This window comes from Choloepus didactylus, chromosome 17 (assembly GCF_015220235.1).
Source record: "Choloepus didactylus isolate mChoDid1 chromosome 17, mChoDid1.pri, whole genome shotgun sequence".
Taxonomy (NCBI): domain Eukaryota; kingdom Metazoa; phylum Chordata; class Mammalia; order Pilosa; family Megalonychidae; genus Choloepus; species Choloepus didactylus.
Window position 1 is genome coordinate 55117134 of NC_051323.1, and position 25552 is coordinate 55142685.

The 25552-nt window shown below is 41.5% G+C and overlaps 1 protein-coding gene across 4 annotated transcripts in view; it reads right to left on the bottom strand.

Annotated features, from left to right (window-relative positions):
* Positions 1 to 25552, bottom strand: part of CEBPZOS (CEBPZ opposite strand) — a 69683-nt gene that overhangs the window by 22380 nt on the left and 21751 nt on the right. The window contains exon 1 of one of the 4 annotated variants that reach the window (XM_037807562.1): positions 1840 to 1886. The exons of the other annotated variants lie outside the window; for them this stretch is intronic. The gene's annotated coding sequence lies outside the window, so the exon portion shown is untranslated. Of the gene's footprint in view, positions 1 to 1839; positions 1887 to 25552 lie in introns of those variants that run through there. 4 annotated transcript variants of the gene reach the window in all.

The following is a 25552-nucleotide window of genomic DNA, read 5'->3' on the forward strand; positions in this document are numbered from 1 at the left end:
AAAAAGCCAGCCTGAAGCCACATCCACAGTTTAAGGAATCCAAGTAAAATTCTGTTTTTTGTTGGGAGAGGGTGAGGCTAAGGATTCAGGAAACAAAATCTAAATGGGACCGCATAACAAAATATTTACTTCCCTTAAAAATATATACAACATTCACATGCTTTGTATGACACTTTGGCAGTTTCTTACAAAGTTAAAACAGTTTTATCATACAATCCTGCAATCACACTCAAAGGAATTTACCCAAATGAGTTGAAATGTTAGGTCCACACAAAAACCTACACGTTTATAGCAGTTTTACTCATAATTGTCAAAAATTAGAAGCAACCAAGATGTCCTTCAATAGGTGAATGCGTAAACAAACTGAGGTACATCCATATAATGAATTATTATTCAGCTTTAAAAAGAAATGAGCTATCAGGCCACAAAAAGACATAGAGAAAACTTAAATGAATTTTGCCAAGTGAAAGAAGCCAGTCTGAAAAGGCTATATACTGTGTGACTGCAACTATATGACATTCTGGAAAAGGCAAAACTACAAAGACAGTAAAAAAGATCAGTGGTTGCAAGGATTTGGGGGAGGGGGAAGAGATGAATAAGTGGAGCACAGGAGATTTTTTAGAGCAGTGAAACTATTCTTTATGCTACTGTAAGGGTGGATACATGACAGTATGCATTTGTCAAAACCCATACAACACTAAAAAGGGTGAACCTTAATGTAAGCTACACACTTCAGTTAATAATATAATGTATTAATATTGGTTCACCAAATGTAAAAATGGATCACGCCAATGCAGGATATTAATAAGAGGGAAAAGTGTGGAGGGGGAGAAAGAGAACTCTATACTTTCTGTTCAATTAAGAAAATAAAATATATTATAAATACATAGATAGATAGATTCCAAGTCCCTTAACCTCAGAAGTGCCTCTGACGACTGCTAAAGCCCATCTGCTGAGCACCAGGGCACACGTGTCCTCCGACAAAGTTAGGTTCATGAACTGCGCTGGGAAGGGAGCCACATACCAGGGGAGGAACCTCTGACTTCTCAGCAAAGGAACAGGCAGGATTTGAGTAAAGGCTGGAGTTTAGGTAACGTTTAAAATGAAGCTGTCCTCTGAGGGGCTCGAAGAAAAGAGCGGCTGTGCATAATGGGGTTTACATGAGCACCAGGCATAGAAGCTGACTCAGAGAGCACAAGCTTACAAGAAATGTGCAATGCATGTCCGAAAACCCTGTTATCTGAAGCTGTGCACCAAGGCTGGAAATCAAGGCTGCGCCCCTGAGAAAGGGGCAATATGATTTCAGACACCAAGCTTTCTGGCAGTCTAGATTTTAGAGAACAAGTTTCTCAGCGCTACGTTCCCTGGAATTAATTTAAAAAGCAGTTTTCTTCCAGATTCCCACGGTCAAGAGCCAAACAACCAGCAGAGGTCGGAGGGGTGCAGGCTGTGGCCACCCCATTCCTCAGACCCCCGCCCCCAACAGCTGTCCTCATCCCCAGTACCCCTGGAACCCCGGATCCTGACCCGCTCTCACCCATCTCCCCCCACACTCCTCTGGCCCCCTGGTTCCCCCACACGCTCCAGCCGAGCCTGCGGCCAACGCGCGCGGGCAGCGGAAGCAGCACCGCCCCAACAGTTCGGCCAAGGCCGCAGAGCGACCCGGAAACACTAACTCTAGGGCCTGTCCGCACTGGCGAACTGGAGAGAGTAACACACGTGTCTCCTCCGCACGACCCCAGAACTCCGGAGAGGCGGCCAAGCAAACCTGCCCCACTCCTCCCTCCCGGGAGCCACAAGTCAGGTGGCGCGGGCTACAGCCAGGTGCCGCTGCCTTACCTGAGGCGCGAACCCGAGGGGCTGCGCGTGCGCGACAGTGGCAGAGCCCCGCCCTTCCCAACGTTGGCCCCGCCTCCCCCAGCTGTAATTACCATTTCGGTGCTGTTAAGAGCAAGTCCCGACGACCGGATGTTCACGATTTCATGAAATCCATACGACAACATGAAGAGGTGCTGTACAGAGAAGGGTCGAGGCGTACCCTGCCCACAGCCAGTAAGAGGCAGACCTCGGAATGCCCGGGACACTGACTGAAGCAGCTTTCCTCCATCATTAGCCTACACCCTTGCCACCCAACGTGTGGTAAGTTCCCAGGATCAGCAACATCACCTGGGAGCTTGTTAGAACTGCAGACCTGCTGAATGAGAATCTGCATTTTAACAAGACCCCTAGACAGTTCGTTTGTAAATTAACATTTTAGAAACACTGCCCAATAATACTGCCCATTAAAGAGGAGGAAAGGGAAGCAAAGGAGAGAAAAGGGAAGATAAGGGTCATTTGAGGCCTATGTGCAAGAAAAAGTCTGGACTACCCAAAGTAGGCACAGATCTGCCTTCATGAAGGTTATAGTCTAGTCAGGGGTAAAATATATCCACAAATAGCTAATGAAGATGACACAGTATAAGGGCCTTACTTCTGACTTAAGGGGTCTGGGAAGGTTTTAGAGAAGGGGTGACAGTTGGAGCTGTTGTTGTCAATGCCAGATGAAAGTGTACTTTACCCTGACAGACTCGGAGGGGCTCTCTTTACCCTGCTTTTTCTACCTGCCTGCACTCTCCAGGCCACGTGGTTCATGTGCACAACTACACTATCTTAGATTGTGAGAAACGTGGATGTCCAAGCTATATTCATTTGAAGCATTTCCTTATTAGTCACAATCACTGATGTCTACACAGATCCAGAGCCCTAGACAATCCCTCCTCCACTATATCAACTTTCTGGTGTCCTCTTAGCATTTGGACTTAGTACATTCTCTTACTCTATAGAAACTGTTTCTAGCTTGACACTTTGGCTTGAACCTCCATTCTACCAATATTACATATCTCACTTTCTCTCCAGATTTTCAAAAAAGCTGTGTTGCTTTTATTTTTGAAGATGGGGCCTCCCTCAAATCTGGGTTCATGGCTTAGCATGGTTTAATGCACAGACACACAGAATGGGCTGTGGAGGAAAAAGGTTTATTTATGCCAGTGGGAGGGCAGAGGAAACTTCCCAAATCTGCCTCCTCATAGTGATTTTTCACGTGGCTTTTATACACATTAGAGACAAAGAAAGTTAACCATCTTGGGTTTAGCATGTAACAGGGGTCTGGAGAACTTCATTGGTTCCTTGCCTCAGTTATTTACTACATCCTTTAGGGTTGCAGTAGATGAAAGACACAACAACAGTGATTAATGTATAGCTTACTTGGGGTCTGTTCATGCTTGGGTACATGTTCTACATATTGCTCCTCTGTGAGACTTAAACTTATATACACAGCCTGCTTACAGTTTCAAAGTTACATTTAAAATGGTAGCACTATATTTTGTCATTGTTTTTGCTATAATATCCTATTATTCTCAAAACTTCTCAGAAATCTACCCCCAGGCGTCACCTACTCTGTTGAGGTTCCTCATTCCTCTGCAGTCTGGATAGCAGTTCCCTTGGTAAATTCAAAGATTCACCCGCAATAACTATTTTTCATATTAGAAGCAACCTCCACTGTCACCTGTAACATTCTTTGAAATTTGCTGTATACCTATTTGTTGAATTGTGCTTTGAAACTTTTCACCTTTCTGTATATACCCTATATTTCACAATAAGGAAAGAACTAAAACTGGAACTGTAACCCATAACATTTTTTGAAATTGCATATATAACTGCTTGTTGAGCTGTACTTTGAAAGTTAACACCTTTCTGTATGCATGTTATATTTTACAATAATGGAAATAGCTGAAATTGTGGGACTGTAACACATGATTGTTAGGTCGTTCAGGAATCCACACTGCGGCGAGTCAAGGTTTAAGTAGAGAGTTTAAGGTTTATTAGAGGAAGAAAGCAGGTGGGAGCCATCAGAAAAGAAAAAGGAAGAAAATGGCTCTGGCCCTCTGTCTGAGAGCAGCATTTTTTAAAGGAAATACCCACATTGGGTGTTGGGGGGGGAAGGGTCCTGCTGAGTGTGTTCTGTGCCTCAATTGGGTGAGTGCTTATCAATTTTTGAGCTGACTAGTTAGTAGGGTTCTAACACACTCCTCTTCTTTGATGTGCACTGTATTATCTATGTGGAGGAAGTAGGCCTTTTGGCTTGTTTGTGGTCGTTCATCTTATGGGCATATCTGATCTTGCCTTGTCCACCCCCTGGGGTCTAGGTGCCACTATGACTGGGATTTCTAAAACAGACTTCAACCCTTAGTTTATGGTGCACCTGGTATCTATGAGATAAGCAGCAGGGCCCCTGGATCAGACATTCCTTCTATATGTTAGACTCTTTTTCTGGGGTCTTACATTCCTGCCTTTTATTTTTAATAAAATTGGTACAGGTTTGGGTAGAATTTGGGGTTAATGCTTTAACTTAGCTCAAAGCAACCTTTATAGGGGAAAGGGACGTCGCACTCATATCTTAGCTACTTCCAGCTGGGTTTGGACGGAGTTGGGGCAGAGTTGCTTTGAATTAAGTTTTAGCATTATTACATTGATGTTTGGATATCTTCTGCTGGAACCTGCTGGTAGTGAGGCTTTTGCTGTGGCAGGAGCAGATTTTCAGTTTTTCATTGTAGCAGGAGTATGTTTTCGGAGTTTTGCTGGTTAGTCACAGCTGCTGTTGAGCTATTGATAAATTTAATTAGACATTGTAAGAGGTAAGGAGCAAAAAGGAAAATTAATATAAGGATAATTACTGGCCCCATAAGGGGGAGTAGAATAGCTTGTAGAGGCATAGAAAAGAATGAAAGAAAAATTTAGAGAAAGTTTTATTGAATACTGCATAGAAAAGAATGAAAGAAAAATTGAATATTGCTTACTTACTCAGACTTACTCAGCAATTAAATCTCTCCTTTTTATGAGACGTTTTCTTATTTTTAAGAAACGGTATCTTGTTAGCATCTTCTATGAAGGGGGAAGTGGGTGGAGGTTTTTTCTTGTAACTGCTTTTTGCTGAGCAAGGGTTAATAAGTTTTTATATTAATTTGGAAGATGCTCTGGACAAACTTAAAGATACAATAGAGGCAACAATTAAGACAAACAAGTGACAAGCAGAATAAAAACTATGGTAATAAGGGCTATTTTCTATTTTATGGTAAATTTATTAACCACTTAGAAAATGCATTTAGTTTACTATAATTTTAACATTATTATCATTTTGCACATGATTTAATATTGAAGAGACATTGTTATATTTATTTGGTATATATGTGTAGCACTGAATGCTAATGAATGCTCAAGTTTCTCCTGAGCTACATTGGGTGTTAAGTTCACAATACCATACATGCTGTTCCCTCATAAGAGCAGGCCTTAGTGTTAATTATGTTTTTAGGTTTCAACCACATCACACTGGCAGTTGCAGCTCCGGGAGGTATCTTCTTTGTACAGTTGTAGCACAGCATCATTGGGAGGCAGGACGGTGGGCTCCAGGGTTCCGTTGGCTGTTCCACAGCACCCTCTGGCATCATGCGGCAGAGCTAGTCTGGAGGCAATGTTCACCGAAAAGCTTAAGTGATTGAGTCTTTTCTGGCAGGCAGAGGCAAAGGTGTCTGTAATAAAAGGTGTTTTTAGTAACAGCATGTGTCCATTTACTTCTGGAGCACGTCCATGTGATGTGGTTGACACTTCTATAGTTTTAGTGACTACAGAAGTGGGTTTTATCAATAACTCCAATGGGGAGAGAGCATGCAGGCACAGTACTAGGAGCTTGGTTTAAACATGTAAGCACTTCAATTAAAATAGAAGTCTAATTTTTCTTTACATTTTTAGTAGGGTTATGTTAGATAATGGGTTGAACAATTTATGTACTTGCCTTGCTTCTTTTTAAAAGTGTTTCTTTGCTGTTGTTGAAGATGAAGCTTTGACTTGTAACTAACTGGAAGTGCTTTTAGAAAAGTATTAGAGTAAAACAACGCAACTTACAAGGAAATTTGGCTGCTTTGTGACAGATAACACTTGAAAAATAATTGAAATTGTAACTAGCAGTACTACATTGTTGTTTGATGTTATGCACACCAGTAACCATTTCTTCTGCAACTTATTACATATTACATGAATTTAATCATTCTTAGTAGTTTATTTATTTATTTTATTTTTTCAATGTGAAAGAACAAATTCTTCATTAAGTAGTCTCCCATTCAAATAAGAGTATAGGGACAGACAATGATTTAAACATAAAGGGTGCTTAATACAGGAATTTGAATAAACAATCAAGGACATAATAATGTTAACATGAAGTACAAGAAGTTATTTTGATAAAAGAGACTTTTTGCATCCTACATTGATTATTCAGAAAAACACTTCTACAATCTTTTATCAAGAAATAACACCTCAGTAATTTAAGGAAACCTTTTCTTAATAAAAATAGCAAGAGACCTTAACATGAGGAGCTTGCAGTACAGTGAGGAATGTTTTATATTTTGTGAATTATTAGGCATATACCCAACAACATTGAATATTAATTACTGCTTTGGGTGGTGGTTAAAATATCTAATGCGGGGGGCGCGGGGCAAGACGGAAGACTGGTGAGCTGTATGTTTTAGTTACTCCTCCAGGAAAGTAGGTAGAAAGCCAGGAACTGCGTGGACTGGACACCACAGAGCAATCTGTCTTTGGGCATACTTCATACAACACTCATGAAAATGTCGAACTGCTGAGATCAGCGAAATCTGTAAGTTTTTGCGGCCAGGGGACCCGCGCCCCTCCCTGCCAGGCTCAGTCCCGTGGGAGGAGGGGCTGTCAGCTCCGGGAAGGAGAAGGGAGAACTGCAGTGGCTGCTCTTATCGGAAACTCATTCTACTGATCCAGACTCCAACCATAGATAGACAGAGACCAGACACCAGAGAATCTGTGAGCAGCCAGCCCAGCAGAGAGGAGACAGGCATAGAAAAAAAAAAACAACACGAAAAACTCCAAAATATAAGCAGAGGATTTTTAGAGTTCTGGTGAACACATAAAGGGGAAGGGCGGAGCTCAGGCCTTAAGGCGCATATGCAAATCCCGAAGAAAAGCTGATCTCTCTGCCCTGTGGACCTGTCCTTAATGGCCCTGGCTGCTTTGTCTCTTAGCATTTCAATAACCCATTAGATCTCTGAGGAGGACCCTTTTTTTTTTTTTTTTTTAATCCTTTTTTCTTTTTCTATAACAATTACTCTAAGAAGCCCAATACAGAAAGCTTCAGAGACTTTCAATTTGGGCACGTCAAGTCAAGAGCAGGACTAAGAGAGCTCTGAGACAAAAGGTAATAATTCAGTGGCTGAGAAAATTCACTAAACACCACAACTTCCCAAGAAAACGGGGGTGTCCGCTCACAACCACCATCCTGGTGGACAGGAAACACTCCTGCCCATCGCCAGCCCCATAGCCCAGAGCTGCCCCAGACAACCCAGTGTGACGGAAGGGCTTCAAATAACAGGCACACACCACAAAACTGGGCGTGGACATTAGCCTTCCCTGAAACCTCAGCTGATTGTCCCAGAGTTGGGAAGGTGGAGCAGTGTGAATTAACAAAGCCCCATTCAGCCATCATTTGAGCAGACTGGGAGCCTCCCTACACAGCCCAGCAGCCCAGAACTGCCCTGAGGGGACGGCACTCACCTGTGACATAGCACAGTCACCCCTCAACAGAGGACCCGGGGTGCACAGGCTGGAAGAGGGGCTCACTTGCAAGTCTCAGGAGCCATACGCCAATACCAAGGACTTGTGGGTCAGTGGCAGAGACAAACTGTGGCAGGACTGAACTGAAGGATTAGACTATTGCAGCAGCTTTAAAACTCTAGGATCACCAGGGAGATTTGATTGTTAGGGCCACACCCCCTCCCCGACTGCCCAGAAACACGCCCCACATACAGGGCAGGCAACACCAACTACACACGCAAGCTTGGTACACCAATTGGGCCCCACAAGACTCACTCCCCCACTCACCAAAAAGACTAAGCAGGGGAGAACTGACTTGAGGAGAACAGGTGGCTCGTGGACGCCACCTGCTGTTTAGTTAGAGAAAGTGTACTCCACGAAGCTGTAGATCTGATAAATTAGAGATAAGGACTTCAATAGGTCTACAAACTCTAAAAGAACCCTATCAAGTTCAGCAAATGCCACGAGGCCAAAAACAACAGAAAATTATAAAGCATATGAAAAAAACCAGACGATATGGATAACCCAAGCCCAAGCACCCAAATCAAAAGACCAGAAGAGACACAGCACCTAGAGCAGCTACTCAAAGAACTAAAGATGAACAATGAGACCATAGTACGGGATATGAAGGAAATCAAGAAGACTCTAGAAGAGCATAAAGAAGACATTGCAAGACTAAATAAAAAAATGGATGATCTTATGGAAATTAAAGAAACTGTTGACCAAATTAAAAAGATTCTGGACACTCATAGTACAAGACTAGAGGAAGTTGAACAACGAATCAGTGACCTGGAAGATGACAGAATGGAAAATGAAAGCATAAAAGAAAGAATGGGGAAAAAAATTGAAAAAATCAAAAAGGACCTCAGGGATATGATACATAATATGAAACGTCCAAATATAAGACTCATTGGTGTCCCAGAAGGGGAAGAAAAGGGTAAAGGTCTAGGAAGAGTATTCAAAGAAATTGTTGGGGAAAACTTCCCAAATCTTCTAAACAACATAAATACACAAATCATAAATGCTCAGCGAACTCCAAATAGAATAAATCCAAATAAACCCACTCCAAGACATATACTGATCACACTGTCAAACACAGAAGAGAAGGAGCAAGTTCTGAAAGCAGCAAGAGAAAAGCAATTCACCACATACAAAGGAAACAGCATAAGACTAAGTAATGACTACTCAGCAGCCACCATGGAGGCGAGAAGGCAGTGGCACGATATATTTAAAATTCTGAGTGAGAAAAATTTCCAGCCAAGAATACTTTATCCAGCAAAGCTCTCCTTCAAATTTGAGGGAGAGCTTAAATTTTTCACAGACAAACAAATGCTGAGAGAATTTGCTAACAAGAGACCTGCCCTACTGGAGATACTAAAGGGAGCCCTACAGACAGAGAAACAAAGACAGGACAGAGAGGCTTGGAGAAAGGTTCAGTACTAAAGAGATTCGGTATGGGTACAATAAAGGATATTAATAGAGAGAGGGAAAAATATGGCAAACATAAACCAAAGGATAAGATGGCTGATTCAATAAATGCCTTCACGGTTATAACGTTGAATGTAAATGGATTAAACTCCCCAATTAAAAGATATAGATTCGCAGAATGGATCAAAAAAAATGAACCATCAATATGTTGCATACAAGAGACTCATCTTAGACATAGGGACACAAAGAAACTGAAAGTGAAAGGATGGAAAAAAATATTTCATGCAAGCTACAGCCAAAAGAAAGCAGGTGTAGCAATATTAATCTCAGATAAAATAGACTTCAAATGCAGGGATGTTTTGAGAGACAAAGAAGGCCACTACATACTAATAAAAGGGGCAATTCAGCAAGAAGAAATAACAATCGTAAATGTCTATGCACCCAACCAAGGTGCCACAAAATACATGAGAGAAACACTGGCAAAACTAAAGGAAGCGAGGCGGGGCAAGATGGCAGACTGGTGAGCTGTATGTTTTAGTTACTCCTCCAGGAAAGTAGGTAAAAAGCCAGGAACTGCGTGGACTGGACACCACAGAGCAATCTGTCTTTGGGCATACTTCATACAACACTCATGAAAACGTGGAACTGCTGAGATCAGCGAAATCTGTAAGTTTTTGCGGCCAGGGGACCCGCGCCCCTCCCTGCCAGGCTCAGTCCCGGGGGAGGAGGGGCTGTCAGCTCCAGGAAGGAGAAGGGAGAATTGCAGTGGCTGCTCTTATCGGAAACTCATTCTACTGATTCAAACTCCAACCATAGATAGACTGAGACCAGATACCAGAGACTCTGAGAGCAGCCAGCCCAGCAGAGAGGAGACAGGCATAGAAAAAAAACAACACGAAAAACTCCAAAATAAAAGCAGAGGATTTTTGGAGTTCTGGTGAACACAGAAAGGGGAAGGGCAGAGATCAGGCCTTGAGGCGCATATGCAAATCCCGAAGCAAGGCTGATCTCTCTGCCCTGTGCACCTTTCCTTAATGGCCCTGGTTGCTTTGTCTATTAGCATTTCAATAACCCATTAGATCTCTGAGGAGGGCCGTTTTTTTTTTTTTTTTAAATCCTTTTTGCTTTTTCTAAAACAATTACTCTAAGAAGCTCAATACAGAAAGCTTCAAAGAATTGAAATTTGGGCACGTCAAGTCAAGAGCAGAACTAAGAGAGCTCTGAGACAAAAGGCAATAATCCAGTGGCTGAGAAAATTCACTAAACAACACAACTTCCCAAGAAAAGGGGGGTGTCCGCTCACAGCCACCATCCTGGTGGACAGGAAACACTCCTGCCCATCCCAGCCCCATAGCCCAGAGCTGCCCCAGACAACCCAGTGTGACGGAAGTGCTTCAAATAACAGGCACACACCACAAAACTGGGCGTGGACATTAGCCTTTCCTGAAACCTCAGCTGAATGTCCCAGAGCTGGGAAGGGGGAGCAGTGTGAATTAACAGAGCCCCATTCAGCCATCATTTGAGCAGACTGGGAGCCTCCCAACACAGCCCAGCAGCCCAGAACTGCCCTGGGGGGACGGCACTCACCTGTGACATAGCACAGTCATCCCTCAACAGAGGACCCGGGGTGCACAGCCTGGAAGAGGGGCCCACTTGCAAGTCTCAGGAGCCATACGCCAATACCAAAGACTTGTGGGTCAGTGGCAGAGACAAACTGTGGCAGGACTGAACTGAAGGATTAGACTAATTGCAGTAGCTTTAAAACTCTAGGATCATCAGGGAGATTTGATTGTTAGGGCCACCCCCCCTCCCCGACTGCCCAGAAACACGCCCCACATACAGGGCAGGCAACACCAACTACACACGCAAGCTTGGGACACCAATTGGGCCCCACAAGACTCACTCCCCCACTCACCAAAAAGGCTAAGCAGGGGAGATCTGGCTTGTGGAGAACAGGTGGCTCGTGGACGCCACCTGCTGTTTAGTTAGAGAAAGTGTACTCCACGAAGCTGTAGATCTGATAAATTAGAGATAAGGACTTCAACTGGTCTACAAACCCTAAAAGAACCCTATCAAGGTCAGCAAATGCCACGAGGCCAAAAACAACAGAAAATTATAAAGCATATGAAAAAACCAGACGATATGGATAACCCAAGCCCAATCACCCAAATCAAAAGACCAGAAGAGACACACCTAGAGCAGCTACTCAAAGAACTAAAGATGAACAATGAGACCATAGTACGGGATATGAAGGAAATCAAGAAGACCCTAGAAGAGCATAAAGAAGACATTGCAAGACTAAATAAAAAAATGGATGATCTTATGGAAATTAAAGAAACTGTTGACCAAATTAAAAAGATTCTGGACACTCATAGTACAAGACTAGAGGAAGTTGAACAACGAATCAGTGACCTGGAAGATGACAGAATGGAAAATGAAAGCATAAAAGAAAGAATGGGGAAAAAAATTGAAAAACTCGAAATGGACCTCAGGGATATGATAGATAATATGAAACGTCCGAATATAAGACTCATTGGTGTCCCAGAAGGGGAAGAAAAGGGTAAAGGTCTAGGAAGAGTATTCAAAGAAATTGTTGGGGAAAACTTCCCAAATCTTCTAAACAACATAAATACACAAATCATAAATGCTCAGCGAACTCCAAATAGAATAAATCCAAAAAAACCCACTCCGAGACATATACTGATCACACTGTCAAACATAGAAGAGAAGGAGCAAGTTCTGAAAGCAGCAAGAGAAAAGCAATTCACCACATACAAAGGAAACAGCATAAGACTAAGTAGTGACTACTCAGCAGCCACCATGGAGGCGAGAAGGCAGTGGCACGATATATTTAAAATTCTGAGTGAGAGGAATTTCCAGCCAAGAATACTTTATCCAGCAAAGCTCTCCTTCAAATTTGAGGGAGAGCTTAAATTTTTCACAGACAAAGAAATGCTGAGAGAATTTGCTAACAAGAGACCTGCCCTACTGGAGATACTAAAGGGAGCCCTACAGACAGAAAAACAAAGACAGGACAGAGAGACTTGGAGAAAGGTTCAGTACTAAAGAGATTCGGTATGGGTACAATAAAGGATATTAATAGAGAGAGGGAAAAATATGGCAAACATAATCCAAAGGATAAGATGGCCGATTCAAGAAATGCCTTCACGGTTTTAACGTTGAATGTAAATGGATTAAACTCCCCAATTAAAAGATATAGATTCGCAGAATGGATCAAAAAAAAATGAACCATCAATATGTTGCATACAAGAGACTCATCTTAGACACAGGGACACAAAGAAACTGAAAGTGAAAGGATGGAAAAAAATATTTCATGCAAGCTACAGCCAAAAGAAAGCAGGTGTAGCAATATTAATCTCAGATAAAATAGACTTCAAATGCAGGGATGTTTTGAGAGACAAAGAAGGCCACTACATACTAATAAAAGGGGCAATTCAGCAAGAAGAAATAACAATCGTAAATGTCTATGCACCCAACCAAGGTGCCACAAAATACATGAGAGAAACACTGGCAAAACTAAAGGAAGCGAGGCGGGGCAAGATGGCAGACTGGTGAGCTGTATGTTTTAGTTACTCCTCCAGGAAAGTAGGTAAAAAGCCAGGAACTGCGTGGACTGGACACCACAGAGCAATCTGTCTTTGGGCATACTTCATACAACACTCATGAAAACGTGGAACTGCTGAGATCAGCGAAATCTGTAAGTTTTTGCGGCCAGGGGACCCGCGCCCCTCCCTGCCACGCTCAGTCCCGGGGGAGGAGGGGCTGTCAGCTCCAGGAAGGAGAAGGGAGAATTGCAGTGGCTGCTCTTATCGGAAACTCATTCTACTGATTCAAACTCCAACCATAGATAGACTGAGACCAGATACCAGAGACTCTGAGAGCAGCCAGCCCAGCAGAGAGGAGACAGGCATAGAAAAAAAACAACACGAAAAACTCCAAAATAAAAGCAGAGGATTTTTGGAGTTCTGGTGAACACAGAAAGGGGAAGGGCGGAGATCAGGCCTTGAGGCGCATATGCAAATCCCGAAGCAAGGCTGATCTCTCTGCCCTGTGCACCTTTCCTTAATGGCCCTGGTTGCTTTGTCTATTAGCATTTCAATAACCCATTAGATCTCTGAGGAGGGCCGTTTTTTTTTTTTTTGTTTTTTTTTTTTTTTTTTAAATCCTTTTTGCTTTTTCTAAAACAATTACTCTAAGAAGCTCAATACAGAAAGCTTCAAAGAATTGAAATTTGGGCACGTCAAGTCAAGAGCAGAACTAAGAGAGCTCTGAGACAAAAGGCAATAATCCAGTGGCTGAGAAAATTCACTAAACAACACAACTTCCCAAGAAAAGGGGGGTGTCCGCTCACAGCCACCATCCTGGTGGACAGGAAACACTCCTGCCCATCCCAGCCCCATAGCCCAGAGCTGCCCCAGACAACCCAGTGTGACGGAAGTGCTTCAAATAACAGGCACACACCACAAAACTGGGCGTGGACATTAGCCTTCCCTGAAACCTCAGCTGAATGTCCCAGAGCTGGGAAGGGGGAGCAGTGTGAATTAACAGAGCCCCATTCAGCCATCATTTGAGCAGACTGGGAGCCTCCCAACACAGCCCAGCAGCCCAGAACTGCCCTGGGGGGACGGCACTCACCTGTGACATAGCACAGTCATCCCTCAACAGAGGACCCGGGGTGCACAGCCTGGAAGAGGGGCCCACTTGCAAGTCTCAGGAGCCATACGCCAATACCAAAGACTTGTGGGTCAGTGGCAGAGACAAACTGTGGCAGGACTGAACTGAAGGATTAGACTAATTGCAGTAGCTTTAAAACTCTAGGATCATCAGGGAGATTTGATTGTTAGGGCCACCCCCCCTCCCCGACTGCCCAGAAACACGCCCCACATACAGGGCAGGCAACACCAACTACACACGCAAGCTTGGGACACCAATTGGGCCCCACAAGACTCACTCCCCCACTCACCAAAAAGGCTAAGCAGGGGAGATCTGGCTTGTGGAGAACAGGTGGCTCGTGGACGCCACCTGCTGGTTAGTTAGAGAAAGTGTACTCCACGAAGCTGTAGATCTGATAAATTAGAGATAAGGACTTCAACTGGTCTACAAACCCTAAAAGAACCCTATCAAGGTCAGCAAATGCCACGAGGCCAAAAACAACAGAAAATTATAAAGCATATGAAAAAACCAGACGATATGGATAACCCAAGCCCAAGCACCCAAATCAAAAGACCAGAAGAGACACACCTAGAGCAGCTACTCAAAGAACTAAAGATGAACAATGAGACCATAGTACGGGATATGAAGGAAATCAAGAAGACCCTAGAAGAGCATAAAGAAGACATTGCAAGACTAAATAAAAAAATGGATGATCTTATGGAAATTAAAGAAACTGTTGACCAAATTAAAAAGATTCTGGACACTCATAGTACAAGACTAGAGGAAGTTGAACAACGAATCAGTGACCTGGAAGATGACAGAATGGAAAATGAAAGCATAAAAGAAAGAATGGGGAAAAAAATTGAAAAACTCGAAATGGACCTCAGGGATATGATAGATAATATGAAACGTCCGAATATAAGACTCATTGGTGTCCCAGAAGGGGAAGAAAAGGGTAAAGGTCTAGGAAGAGTATTCAAAGAAATTGTTGGGGAAAACTTCCCAAATCTTCTAAACAACATAAATACACAAATCATAAATGCTCAGCGAACTCCAAATAGAATCAATCCAAATAAACCCACTCCGAGACATATACTGATCACACTGTCAAACATAGAAGAGAAGGAGCAAGTTCTGAAAGCAGCAAGAGAAAAGCAATTCACCACATACAAAGGAAACAGCATAAGACTAAGTAGTGACTACTCAGCAGCCACCATGGAGGCGAGAAGGCAGTGGCACGATATATTTAAAATTCTGAGTGAGAGGAATTTCCAGCCAAGAATACTTTATCCAGCAAAGCTCTCCTTCAAATTTGAGGGAGAGCTTAAATTTTTCACAGACAAAGAAATGCTGAGAGAATTTGCTAACAAGAGACCTGCCCTACTGGAGATACTAAAGGGAGCCCTACAGACAGAAAAACAAAGACAGGACAGAGAGACTTGGAGAAAGGTTCAGTACTAAAGAGATTCGGTATGGGTACAATAAAGGATATTAATAGAGAGAGGGAAAAATATGGCAAACATAATCCAAAGGATAAGATGGCCGATTCAAGAAATGCCTTCACGGTTTTAACGTTGAATGTAAATGGATTAAACTCCCCAATTAAAAGATATAGATTCGCAGAATGGATCAAAAAAAAATGAACCATCAATATGTTGCATACAAGAGACTCATCTTAGACACAGGGACACAAAGAAACTGAAAGTGAAAGGATGGAAAAAAATATTTCATGCAAGCTACAGCCAAAAGAAAGCAGGTGTAGCAATATTAATCTCAGATAAAATAGACTTCAAATGCAGGGATGTTTTGAGAGACAAAGAAGGCCACTACATACTAATAAAAGGGGCAATTCAGCAAGAAGAAATAACAATCGTAAATGTCTATGCACCCAATCAAGGTGCCACAAAATACATGAGAGAAACAGTGGCAAAACTAAAGGAAGCAATTGATGTTTCCACAATAATTGTGGGAGACTTCAACACATCACTCTCTCCTATAGATAGATCAACCAGACAGAAGACCAATAAGGAAATTGAAAACCTAAACAATCTGATAAATGAATTAGATTTAACAGACATCTACAGGACATTACATCCCAAATCACCAGGATACACATACTTTTCTAGTGCTCACGGAACTTTCTCCAGAATAGATCATATGCTGGGACATAAAACAAGCCTCAGGAAATTTAAAAACATTGAAATTATTCAAAGCACATTCTCTGACCACAATGGAATACAATTAGAAGTCAATAACCATCAGAGACTTAGAAAATTCACAAATACCTGGAGGTTAAACAACACACTCCTAAACAATCAGTGGGTTAAAGAAGAAATAGCAAGAGAAATTGCTAAATATATAGAGACGAACGAAAATGAGAACACAACATACCAAAACCTATGGGATGCAGCAAAAGCAGTGCTAAGGGGGAAATTTATAGCACTAAACGCATATATTAAAAAGGAAGAAAGAGCCAAAATCAAAGAACTAATGGATCAACTGAAGAAGCTAGAAAATGAACAGCAAACCAATCCTAAACCAAGTACAAGAAAAATAACAAGGATTAAAGCAGAAATAAATGACATAGAGAACAAAAAAACAATAGAGAGAATAAATATCACCAAAAGTTGGTTCTTTGAGAAGATCAACAAGATTGACAAGCCCCTAGCTACACTGACAAAATCAAAAAGAGAGAAGACCCACATAAACAAAATAATGAATGAAAAAGGGGACATAACTGCAGATCCTGAAGAAATTTAAAAAATTATAAGAGGATACTATGAACAACTGTATGGCAACAAACTGGATAATGTAGAGGAAATGGACAATTTCCTGGAAACATATGAACAACCTAGACTGACCAGAGAAGAAATAGAAGACCTCAACCAACCCATCACAAGCAAAGAGATCCAATCAGTCATCAAAAATCTTCCCACAAATAAATGCCCAGGGCCAGATGGCTTCACAGGGGAATTCTACCAAACTTTCCAGAAAGAACTGACACCAATCTTACTCAAACTCTTTCAAAACATTGAAGAAAATGGAACACTACCTAACTCATTTTATGAAGCTAACATCAATCTAATACCAAAACCAGGCAAAGATGCTACAAAAAAGGAAAACTACCTGCCAATCTCCCTAATGAATATAGATGCAAAAATCCTCAACAAAATACTTGCAATTCGAATCCAAAGACACATTAAAAAAATCATACACCATGACCAAGTGGGGTTCATTCCAGGCATGCAAGGATGGTTCAACATAAGAAAAACAATCAATGTATTACAACACATTAAAAACTCGAAAGGGAAAAATCAATTGATCATCTCAATAGATGCTGAAAAAGCATTTGACAAAATCCAACATCCCTTTTGATAAAAACACTTCAAAAGGTAGGAATTGAAGGAAACTTCCTCAACATGATAAAGAGCATATATGAAAAACCCACAGCCAGCATAGTACTCAATGGTGAGAGACTGAAAGCCTTCCCTCTAAGATCAGGAACAAGACAAGGATGCCCGCTGTCACCACTGTTATTCAACATTGTGCTGGAAGTGCTAGCCAGGGCAATCCGGCAAGACAAAGAAATAAAAGGCATCCAAATTGGAAAAGAAGAAGTAAAACTGTCATTGTTTGCAGACGATATGATCTTATATCTAGAAAACCCTGAGAAATCGACGATACAGCTACTAGAGCTAATAAACAAATTTAGCAAAGTAGCGGGATACAAGATTAATGCACATAAGTCAGTAATGTTTCTATATGCTAGAAATGAACAAACTGAAGAGACACTCAAGAAAAAGATACCATTTTCAATAGCAACTAAAAAAATCAAGTACCTAGGAATAAACTTAACCAAAGATGTAAAAGACCTATACAAAGAAAACTACATAACTCTACTAAAAGAAATAGAAGGGGACCTTAAAAGATGGAAAAATATTCCATGTTCATGGATAGGAAGGCTAAATGTCATTAAGATGTCAATTCTACCCAAACTCATCTACAGATTCAATGCAATCCCAATCAAAATTCCAACAACCTACTTTGCAGACTTGGAAAAGCTAGTTATCAAATTTATTTGGAAAGGGAAGATGCCTCGAATTGCTAAAGACACTCTAAAAAAGAAAAACGAAGTGGGAGGACTTACACTCCCTGACTTTGAAGCTTATTATAAAGCCACAGTTGCCAAAACAGCATGGTACTGGCACAAAGATAGACATATAGATCAATGGAATCGAATTGAGAATTCAGAGATAGACCCTCAGATCTATGGCCGACTGATCTTTGATAAGGCCCCCAAAGTCACTGAACTGAGCCATAATGGTCTTTTCAACAAATGGGGCTGGGAGAGTTGGATATCCATATCCAAAAGAATGAAAGAGGACCCCTACCTCACCCCCTACACAAAAATTAACTCAAAATGGACCAAAGATCTCAATATAAAAGAAAGTACCATAAAACTCCTAGAAGATAATGTAGGAAAACATCTTCAAGACCTTGTATTAGGCGGCCACTTCCTAGACTTTACACCCAAAGCACAAGCAACAAAAGAGAAAATAGATAAATGGGAACTCCTCAAGCTTAGAAGTTTTTGCACCTCAAAGGAATTTCTCAAAAAGGTAAAGAGGCAGCCAACTCAATGGGAAAAAATTTTTGGAAACCATGTATCTGACAAAAGACTGATATCTTGCATATACAAAGAAATCCTACAACTCAATGACAATAGTACAGACAGCCCAATTATAAAATGGGCAAAAGATATGAAAAGACAGTTCTCTGAAGAGGAAATACAAATGGCCAAGAAACACATGAAAAATGTTCAGCTTCACTAGCTATTAGAGAGATGCAAATTAAGACCACAATGAGATACCATCTAACACCGGTTAGAATGGCTGCCATTAAACAAACAGGAAGCTACAAATGCTGGAGGGGATGTGGAGAAATTGGAACTCTTATTCACTGTTGGTGGGACTGTATAATGGTTCAGCCACTCTGGAAGTCAGTCTGGCAGTTCCTTAGAAAACTAGATATAGAGCTACCATTCGATCCAGCGATTGCACTTCTCGGTATATACCCGGAAGATCGGAAAGCAGTGACACGAACAGATATCTGCACGCCAATGTTCATAGCAGCATTATTCACAATTGCCAAGAGATGGAAACAACCCAAATGTCCTTCAACAGATGAGTGGATAAATAAAATGTGGTATATACACATGATGGAATACTACGCGGCAGTAAGAAGGAACGATCTCGTGAAATATATGACAACATGGATGAACCTTGAAGACATAATGCTGAGTGAAATAAGCCAGGCACAAAAAGAGAAATATTATATGCTACCACTAATGTGAACTTTGAAAAATGTAAAACAAATGGTTTATAATGTAGAATGTAGGGGAACTAGCAGTAGAGAGCAATTAAGGAAGGGGGAACAATAATCCAAGAAGAACAGATAAGCTTTTTAACGTTCTGGGGATGCCCAGAAATGACTATGGTCTGTTAATTTCTGATGGATATAGTAGGAACAAGTTCACAGAAAGGTTGCTATATTATGTAACTTTCTTGGGGTAAAGTAGGAACATGTTGGAAGTTAAGCAGTTATCTTAGGTTAGTTGTCTTTTTCTTACTCCCTTGTTATGGTCTCTTTGAAATGTTCTTTTATTGTATGTTTGTTTTCTTTTTAACTTTTTTTTTCATACAGTTGATTTAAAAAAGAAGGGAAAGTTAAAAAAAAGAAAGAAAGAAAGAAAGAAAAACAAGGAAAAAAAAATGATGTAGTGCCCCCTTGAGGAGCCTGTGGAGAATGCAGGGGTATTCGCCTACCCCACCGCCATGGTTGCTAACATGACCACAGACATAGGGGACTGGTGGTTTGATGGGTTGAGCCCTCTACCATAAGTTTTACCCTTGGGAAGACGGTTGCTGCAAAGGAGAGGCTAGGCCTCCCTATATTTGTGCCTAAGAGTCTCCTCCTGAATGCCTCTTTGTTGCTCAGATGTGGCCCTCTCTCTCTGGCTAAGCCAACTTGAAAGGTGAAATCACTGCCCTCCCCACTACGTGGGATCAGACACCCAGGGGAGTGAATCTCCCTGGCAACGTGGAATATGACTCCCGGGGAGGAATGTAGACCCGGCATCGTGGGACGGAGAACATCTTCTTGACCAAAAGGGGGATGTGAAAGGAAATGAAATAAGCTTCAGTGGCAGAGAGATTCCAAAACGAGCCGAGAGGTCACTCTGGTGGGCACTCTTACGCACACTTTAGACAACCCTTTTTAGGTTCTAAAGAATTGGGGTAGCTGGTGGTGGATACCTGAAACTATCAAACTACAACCCAGAACCCATGAATCTCGAAGACAGATGTATAAAAATGTAGCTTATGAGGGGTGACAATGGGACTGGGAAAGCCATAAGGACCACACTCCACTTTGTCTAGTTTATGGATGGATGAGTAGAAAAATAGGGGAAGGAAACAAACAGACAAAGGTACCCAGTGTTCTTTTTTACTTCAATTGCTCTTTTTCACTCTAATTATTATTCTTGTTATTTTTGTGTGTGTGCTAATGAAGGTGTCAGGGATTGATTTAGGTGATGAATGTACAACTAAGTAATGGTACTGTAAACAATCGAAAGTACGATTTGTTTTGTATGACTGCATGGTATGTGAATATATCTCAATAAAATGTTTAAAAAAAAAAAAAAAAAACACTGTGGGGGATTTCTGAAAAGAGCACAACTACGACCAAACTACTGGCTTTCCAGTTGTGATGAGGTGGTGTGTGTGTGTGCGCACATATGTAGGAGGTGAGGGGTTGGTTGGTATTGTAGCTATTGTCCTCAGCCTCCCAGCATCGCCGGTGACTTCCAGGCAGCAGGAGACCCCCCCTGCATGGTCCTTTCTCACCCTCCTGAAAGAAGTGGGCATGCTCATGGAAGTGATGGGCACTGCCAGAGATTCATGGGTACAGAGAGGCTGACAAGAGGGATCAAAAGAGGAAGAACCCACGGTCACCCCTTAGGAGCAAAATGAGCTCCTAGAGACAGGCAAGCAGAGATTAAGCATAAGTAAAGATTTTCAGGCTTGTGACCCAAGGAGAAAGACTTGAATTCAAAAACTTGCTGATATCTGTAATTTGTTTTCTGAAATGCAAAAACTAAGATAAATTGATAAATAGAGGGATGTATAGTGGATAGATATGTGATAAAGCATATATATTAAAATGTTAATGATAGAACCAGGGTAGTAAGCACATGGGTGTTTACTGTACAGTTCTTTCAACTTTTCTGAATGTGTTTGAAATGTTCATAATAAAATTTTGCAATAAAAAAAAAATCTAATGCTATTTTGTTTTATGAAACCAGTTTTTTTCTTTAAGTTGTGAGGTTTTATTGTTAAGCAATGTTATTACTAGCTTTTACCATTTTTTAACTTTGATCACAGAAATAATTGTTTTCACAAACTTTTTGCAGCTTTCTGTACCTATCTTTCAATGTTGACTACAGAAATAAATTTTCCACTCTACAAACCTTCTACAACTTTCTGTATCCATCTAAGCTTCATCCCACATTCCCATCCTTCCAGGCTTTATTTTACATTTCTAAACAATCAGTCATTTAGGACAAAGCTACTTGCCTTTTTCCCTTAATTAGAAAAACATTCTTTATATCTTCTGTACAACATGCTATTACCACTAAAATTAAACTTGTTAGAATGATGCTAAATATTCAAAATAAAACATTCTTTATAGAGAGAGGGAGTCAAAGCTCTCATTATCAGATTTCTTAGTAGAGATATTATTTTATGACACTGGTTTGATAATTTGCACTTTTGCTGATTTTTAAATTGTATTAGTTACTTTTGATGTTCTTTCAGCAATTTTAGGTTTTTGCAAGGACCCTTTTGACTAAGTCTTTTTGACTTCTTAATTTTAAAAACTGATAGGCTAGCACATTGCATTATTATTATATTTTTTAATTGCTTTGGAAGTCATGATATTAAAGCAGAGTTGGAAGTTTTGCATATATTTTTTAAACTGTAACTGTTCTTTTAACTTACAGATTTCTTTGTCTTTCTTGAGACAGTTTGCTATAGCTAGCCACACCACACATAAAGGCCAGCTGGCTGCAGCTATAGCTTATTAACAATTTTAATGACACTTTCTAAATTTAGACTAATTATTAAGAATAGTTTTTAAGGAAGATGTAACTGGCATGTTTTGAGAGTTTCCCATGGCTGAACAACAGCAAAAGAAATTATAAAGACAAAACATAGGAGTAGGAGCTGTTTAAATGTAACTGGTTTTTTCACACAAATGCAAATTGTGCAAACTGCACAAAATTTAAAAGGAGAACTACAAATCTGGAGTTACCATGAGTGGGACTCAAACCCACTGAGTTTGCATGCACGACCCTTGGATTAAGTTAATTAGCTTTACTACACAATAGACTAATTGAAACAAAAGAAAGCAAAGTGAACACAATAAACAAAAAATTACACACTTACCAAGCACAAGGGAAGTCTCAATTGCAAAGCTACCTTAACTTAGATGAGTTTGATGTTTGTCTGCGGCAGGCACTTCCACCTGGACTTCCAAGTCTCAATATTCTAGGAAAAATTTCTGGACAGCTGAGGGGAGCTCCACAGCCCATGGGACATGGATTAGAGTATTTGAAAACATGGTTTTAAATAGTTAGGCTCACCTGATCTTGGTTTTTATTAGGGGAGAGGGAAATTTTTAAGTAAGTGACTTGTGGCTTAGAAAATTGTTTTTTATCTTTGGATTTATTGATTTTTCAGTTATGCCAGGCCCGTGCTCAGAGCTTGTGCTGCACTTTCCCGCCCGGGAGAGGCGGGCTGGAGTGGGAGATGGGGGGAGGGGCGCGCAGGTGGCGAGCGGGCTGGGGGGCGGTGAGGTGAGGAGGAGGCAAGGGGGGAAAGGGTTAGTGGCGAGGGGAGGGGAGCAGAGGGAGTAGAGAGGAGTTAGGAGTAGAGTGGTTTGCAGGGTTAAAGAAGCAGAGGCTGCTTAAAGGCTTTTCAGGGTTAACTTTTTTAGAGAGGAAAGCGGAAGACTTAGAAAGATTTTTTGTGAAGGAGGAGGATTTGGTGGGTGGCAACAGGGTGGCACAAGGATGGCCAGGATTAAAGAGTTTGAAAAGCTTGAAAATAAGAGGCTTCAGACCATTTACCATTACGCCGAATAAAATTATCAAGTTCAGCAAGAATTTGCCAATCAAAAGTGCCATTTTCTGGCCAACATTTTTGTTGTTCTAAGGGATACTGCAGCCAAATTGTATTGGTTCTACTTCCCCTTTTAATTGAAGTTTAAACATCTGAGGGGGTAGATTTAAGAGGAAATGCAGTTTTGGAGTTACTTAAAAGTGACTGTAAATTATCCATGATTATTTAAGAGATTTGAGAGGCTTGTGGTTTGTTAGGGAACTTTGCTCACCAGAGGCTTACAGAGATCACCTGTGAGAGATTCACAGTTTCCTGCTCTTTCAGAGGGTTGCGTTCTCCCTGAACGAGGCTGACACGAATTGGGGTTATGCTTATGGGAGGCTTACAGAGATCACCTGTGAGAAATTCACAGTCGTCCGTTGTGCGCCCCCCCCCCCAGTGGAGGCTTACAGAGACCCAAAACGTTGCTCAAGTGAGACTAACAACCCAGATCCATACAACCCAGTCACAACAACAAAGCAGGCGTCCCCGGTTTGCCGTTGGGGGTCAGGAAATGCCTGCAGTCTTTCGCCCAAGGTGTCCCCCAGGTTACTTTGACTGCTGCAATGGGGAAAGACGCTCCCAGAGCATCAGAGAATTTTGACTGAGCGCTCAGGTTTTCCTAGGCTTACAAAGCTGGGGCACCACGTCAAAGCGGGCCTAGGCACCACACTCAGGTGGGCCGGGATGTCCACGGGACATCGAACAAAACTCTCGAGGGGAGGATCTGGGCAGAAAGACATCACTTACCTAGGGCCGAATTAGTTGTAGATATTTGAGAGCCGTGAGGGTAAGCCGGCATTGCATTAAGGTGGTCTGAGTTGATGGACTCAAGCCACTGAATGCATGGAAACCTGAACGGCTGCAGTTCGGGGAATGGAGTCAACTGGAAGGCTGCCCCGTTGCCCCGAGGGGCCAGGAAAGTCAAACCTCAGTTGGTCCTCCAAACGGGGTTGACCGAGAGGCTGTCCTGTTGCCCCTTAAGGGGCCAGAGACTCAATCTTCAGTCGAACCTCTGTATCCGAGTCATGGCACCAAATGTTAGGTCATTCAGGAATCCACACAATGCAGCAAGTCAAGTTTTAAGTAGAGAGTTTAAGGTTTATTAGAGGAAGAAAGCAGGTGGGAGCCATCAGAAAAGAAAAAGGAAGAAAATGGCTCTGGCCCTCTATCTGAGAGCAGCATTTTTTAAAGGAAAAACCCACATTGGATGTTGAGGGGAGAAGGGTCCTGCTGAGTGTGTTCTGTGCCTCGATTGGGTGAGTGCTTATCAATTTTTAAGCTGACTGGTTACTAGGGTTCTAACACACTCCTCTTCTTTGATGTGCACTGTATTATCTGTGTGGAGGAAGTAGGCCTTTTGGCTTGTTTGTGGTCGTTCATCTTACGGGCATATCTGATCTTCCCTTGTCCGCCCCCTGGGGTCTAGGTGCCACTATGACTGGGATTTCTAAAACAGCCTTCAACCGGTAGTTTATGGTGCACCTGGTATCTATGAGATAAGCAGCAGGGCCCCTGGATCAGACATTCCTTCTATATGTTAGACTCTTTGTGGGGTCTTACAATGATATTCTTTTGAGATTTGCTCTCAAACTACTTGTTAAATCATACTTTGAAAGTTATCAATATTATATATACATGTTAAAGTTCACAATAAAAAAATGCATAAAAAAAGTAAATGAATAATGAGGGGGAAGAGGGGTATGGGATGTTTTGGGTGTTCCTTTTTACTTTTATTTTTATTCTTATTTTTATTTTTATTTTTTAGAGTAATGAAAATGTTCAAAAATTGACTGTGGTGATAAATGCACAACTATATGATGATACTTGGAACAACTGATTGTACATTTTGGATGATTGTATGGTATGTGAATGTGTCTCAGTAAAATTGCATTTTAGAAAAAGCAACCTCCATTAAATTTTTACCTGAGTAAAAATCAGTTATGACACTAATTTATGCCTTGTGTTTCCAGGCCCTAACACATTGGTTTGAAATACCAAAGTATCAGTGTTAAAGGTACCAGATGACAAAACAAGATAAAAAGTTAACCAGAATGGTTCAGCATGAAAAGAGAAGGGGAAAAAAAAATACTGGTTAGCAAAGACTGAAGTAATTACATCATAATTCAGTCATTTCTGCTGGGGAGTATATATAGACTAATGAAGAGAAAGTTGTTTATTGGGGTGGGAGTTTCCTCGTATTGCACAGAAGTTGAGCATCTTCATATACATTTCTTACACAACTCTGGACCTCACTATAGATTTCACCAACATGTTTTAGGTGAGGAACATTTGGTTACGTGGTTTAGGGCAGGAAAAGTCTAGACTCTATGGAGACTATTATCAGGTTGATTCCATCAAAGAATTTGGGTCGAGGGCAGAGGGTGTTTGGGCAGGTAGGAGAAACTGGTGGAAGATTTTCAAAGTGGCACTGATTCTCAAAAGTAGAGATGGAAAGGCTGACCCTCTACATATTTGGAAGAGGGGCTAACCTGCTGTAGCCCCAAACAACCCCAGACTGCAAATGCTCAAGCTCCCCAGTTCAAAAATCTGCTTGATCCCTCTCCAAGACTCTCCAAGGG